Raw genomic sequence first — 4,855 nt, 5'->3', positions numbered from 1 at the left:
CCCGCTCCCCCCTGCATTTCTCCATGATGCAAATTGCTGGAGGAAATTGAAAGCTGCCAGAGAGGATGAAATCAGATGAAGGTAAGTGATACAGAGACGGAGATGAGAGGTGGGGCAGAGCGGAGTTGAGGGATGATGAGACCAGATTGGACCGGGGCCAAAACTTCAATGCAAAGTAAGCCAAGTCCGAGAGAAACCAATCTGATAACGTTGAACGATGAATCTTTCGATGTAGATCATGCATCATGAACAGGACCAAACTACCTCTAACTCTTCTTACTCTGCGTTTTAACCTGTTTACAGAAATGGTAAAAGTCCATTTGGAGTAATTCACAATGAGCAGGTATCTGGCCACGACTGCAGGATCTGTAGGCTGAGGGAACATGTTTTGGTCTCGGTAGTTCTGGGGCCCTGTTCGTAGTCCGAGGAGTGTTGGCCCCGTTCCAGCGGGCTTTGGTTCCAGGTATGGAGAGGAAAAGAGGCGGGATGCATTGGCCCAAATGGAGCTAGAGTCAAGTCAAGAGGCTCTGACCCCCCCCCCGACCTCGGCAGAAAAGCCCGTCGGACTGACCGTCTCCCCAGGTTGGTTACCAAAGAGCCTCGGAACCCCCCACCCAACATGAGTGCACGTTCTGCGAGTCGTCTCCATGTGTTTTTAAGGGCAAAACTACAGCCAAAGAGCCAGTTCTATTCTAATCCATGTAAAACAATGCAAACATAATGGGTGTTGCATTACATCTGTTTTCTGTGTATCAGTTAAAGAGCATCGTCTCCCACGCCCTCCCTCACGTCCTGTCCCCTCAGACACTCCTGTCAGGGTAATGTGCCATTAATCTACCACTGAAAACACATTATTGGCCAATCAATAGGTACGATGGAGGGATAAAGGCAGAGGAAAGAGGAGAAGGAAGGAGAAAGACAGGAGGCAGGGGAGGGCTGCTCTAAGTCTAGGGGGTGTTTGAGCGGGGGGGGGGCAACACTTATCCATAACACCAGAGAATGAGCTCCACTATTTGCAGACATAAAAAAACTCAATGTGGTTTCATGCTGACAGTCAATACACGTCCATTAACAACAGACAGAGTTGTCAGAGTGTCCTAACTTTGCACCGGTCAGCCGGATCTAAGCAGAGCAGGACATGTTCTGTGCGTGAAGTGGAGCTGACCTGCCCCCCCCCCCCCCCCCCCCCCCCCCCCCCCCCCCAGGAGACCAGACAGCCACTGGCCTGCTGCCATTTACGGCCTCGCTGGATGCTGCTGAACAACCCGGTCCCCGAACACCAGGGTCTCGCAACGTTTTGTCCCAATTAGGGGTGCGCCATATCCGATCTTTCACTATAATATATCGCTATCATCTCTGAAGTCTCCCAGATCACGCCGGCATGATCCCACGCATCAGCCGGTCCAATCCAACAGGTACGTTATTTTAGAGAAAACCTGAGAATATTGTGAATAACATACTGATCAACCAATTCCTATTAACACTGTTGGAGTTGTTTGTCTTTGATTTAAGAGGTTTGGTGTTTGCGATCACTCTGGTGATAACTCGGTTCCTTCCCCACTAAAACGCACACAGCAAACGCACCTCTTAGCCCTGAAGCGAGGCGCATCTCTGGAGGATTGTGCTCCCCTCTGGCCAGTTCAGGAGAAGCTCTAAGTGCTCTGTAATAGCCAGCAATCAGCCCAGATGGAAACCAACGTCTCGCCCTCAGGAAAGAAATATAAATAAATAAGATGAATAAATAAAAGCCCTGTGTCCTCACAGCCACATACGGCGCTGGGCACGTGTTTTATAATGAATATAGATTGAGAGGTTGAAATATTTATGGGCCGGGGGTGGTGTGAGTTTGGTGGTGGGGGGAGGAGGACTAATGGTGTGAAATCGCGTCCCAAGTGGACGGAAATGAAAAAGGAAAGTTCCTCTTGGTCCGGAAGCTTCCGAGCAAGCATTCGGGAGGCCTCAACTGGCATCCAGTCAGTCCGCCTCCACCAGAACACCCTCACGGTGAGTTCTATTTCCCTCTTCATCGGTGTCAAGAAGAAGTTCTCAATCAGCATTTACAAAATGCCTTAACACTTGCTTTGCCCTGAGGTGCTCCACACACCCAGATGACCAAATCTGCTTGAATGAAGCACTTACCTAAGAGCCATAAACAGTTAAAGGCCTCCGTTGGTCAGTGGAGAGGCGTCTGGGGACGCGGCTGACTAAGAACAGCCCAGGGGCCACGGGAAGAATAACTGAGTAGACTGCTGCGGAAAGGGAACATATTGTCCCTGACAGGAACCAACATTAGACTGATAAACAAGCGGCTCGGGGTGAGCAAGTGCTCTAGTAAGAGAGAGAGAGAGAGAGAGAACTGAAAGCGGTAACACCGAGTCCGAGCGGCGACTCCTGAAATAGTCCCAGCGCGGCCTCGGGGGAGAACTTCGTGTTGTCCATCGTTACCTGGGATCAGCCTCAACGTGTTGGCATACAAACAGAGGCGTGTCCGTGTGTCGTCTGTCCGCATATAGACCCAGAGAGACGGGGACCTGCGTGGCTTTAATTCAGCCTTAAATTGGATTGTGAAACCTGAAAAAGCATTGAGGGAACCCTGGTTAACCCCTGGCTCACCAAGGCAACAGAAATGCATGCATCACCAATTGAAAGGACAGAAAAGAGATGAACATAAGACCTAAGTGGACATTAACTACTTTTGCCCCGCAGCACTGAGATTGTCTTTCAATGGTGATGATGTTAAAAGTGTCTCCCGGCTCTCTGCCGATGATAGGGAAACACGCCATCTGAGATCTCTCCTTTCAGCTTCTGTACTTAAGAGGCATAAAGCATGCCTGCAGTGTTTCCTCTGTGCTGATTTTGGCGCGGCACGGCAACATTTCTGCCGCCACGGCAACAGAAATGACACCTAATGTAGCCGCGGTGTCCTTTTAAATGATCCTGCCGAACTGACCCATCTTCCTATATCAGTGTTCTTTTTAATTCCCCAAAATAACATGATTGTTTCCACACAACGCTCTTTGGCAAGTACAAATCTCTACTCTCATTCATTTTGGGGCGTCTTATTCAACTTTATAGCATTTGAAAAGAAAATGGAAGTGTTTTTGAAATAGTATTGAGTAAAAGTTGACCAATTCCAGTCTGATTATCATCAACATCCATTCCTTTAATTTTAGTCTCAATAATTCCTAATTTCTGCTTTTCTAACTCAAACAATAGGAATAATTTCCTATAAAATAGGTTTATTGACCATAAATTCCAAAAATTACTGTAAAACTAAAGTTTATAAGTTAGTGTTAAGTAGCCTACTGTTGAAAACATCACAAAAACGTAAAATAAATTGAAAAGAAAAGTCAAAAGAGCGTCAAAAGGGACAAAAACGCAAAAAACAAAGTTAAAAACGTCGATAAAAACCGTAACAAAAGTGTTGATTTTATATTTTAACGGGAAGACAACACAAGGGTAAGGGAGTCAGTGTAATATAATACACATTGGAAATAGTCCTTTGGGTTTTGGTTCCCCTCATGTTGGAGACCTGGTCCTCAATGTCTACAAGCTACTCCCAACTGATACCTCATTGTGTGTGAATCCAGGTGAACACATGTGTGTGTGTTGCAGCGAATGGGGGGGGGGGGGGGGGGGGGGGGGGGGGGGGGGGGGGGGGGGGGGGGGGTTGTTCGGACAGACCTGCCCCCACTGCTGAAAGTCCTGAAGGAAACACCGGCCTGTGTCCCGTCTTCAAGTAAATAGGTAGTGTTGCATTTGAGGGGTGGCGTGTTTTAGAGCGCTGCTTGGGCTTCAGGGGCTTAGATGTGTGCTGCCCAATATTTCCAACTTCTGGAGGCAGGTGGGATAAAAAAAAAAGAAGAAAAACAAAAGAAGTCTGCCACGAGGAAAGTCAACAGCCAGCCTGTCGGGAGGGTTTAATAATGAAAGGAGGACGTGTGGACTTGCCGGAGTAAAGGACACGTCCGAGTGCACTCAGAAGGGTTGTGGAAGAGATACCGGGTGACAAGTTGGGACGAGGTGCCGAGACGACGTTTAACATTGCTCATCCGTCGGCGAAGGCAGCAGATATCCCTTCACGGTAATTGAAAAGACTCAAATAATCAAAAAATATAATCATATCATCCCCGCAGCCGTGATTAACCATCAAATGTCTTCCATTCATCAGCAACAGTTACTGAGTGCTGGTGTCTGGATGCTGTGATGATGCAGATTGAACAATAAGTGCATTCCACTCATGTGTGTATAAACATGAGAACGTGTGTGTGTGTGTGTGTGTGTGTGTGTAGCCTCTCTCTGCCATCAGGAGCTTTTAATAGAGTAGTGTATTCCTTTGCATTTTACATGACTCTAGGGCACGCTGCTCTCGCCTGTCTGCTCTGCTCAGATCACAAGCTCAAACTGGAGCACAGAGTTGACTGCAGGTCTTCATACTGTCCCGATCTGTAATCTGTGTGTGTGTGTGTGTGTGTGTGTGTGTGTGTGTGTTCACAGGCATGTGCGCGTACTTTCCGTACAGCCCCGATATGAATTCCTAGTCTTTTCCTTCATTTGGTCCCGATGTTCTTGCTCCCTAAGAATAAGTTATACCCGCTTTGGTGATACCGGAAGCCCTTGAATTGGTGGGACCACCGTTTGGCCTCAGATGAAGTAATGCCCCCCAAGCCCCGGTTTCTGCTGCTTTCAATGTCTGTGTGCCGGCGACATGTCCTCCCATCCAGTCGGATGCGTGGCTTTGTTTTCACAGCCCAGGAACAGAGTCTCTGGGGTTCGTTCTCACACGCTCCTCTCCCCCGCCCAAGGTCAGCCGCCGAAGGTCTCTCAACTATTCATGATGTTTTCCTTTAGAACC

The sequence above is a fragment of the Etheostoma cragini genome, chromosome 2 (assembly GCF_013103735.1).
Source record: "Etheostoma cragini isolate CJK2018 chromosome 2, CSU_Ecrag_1.0, whole genome shotgun sequence".
NCBI lineage: Eukaryota > Metazoa > Chordata > Actinopteri > Perciformes > Percidae > Etheostoma > Etheostoma cragini.
The sequence above is the reverse complement of the archived record's forward strand: the minus strand, read 5'-3'. Positions refer to the sequence as shown.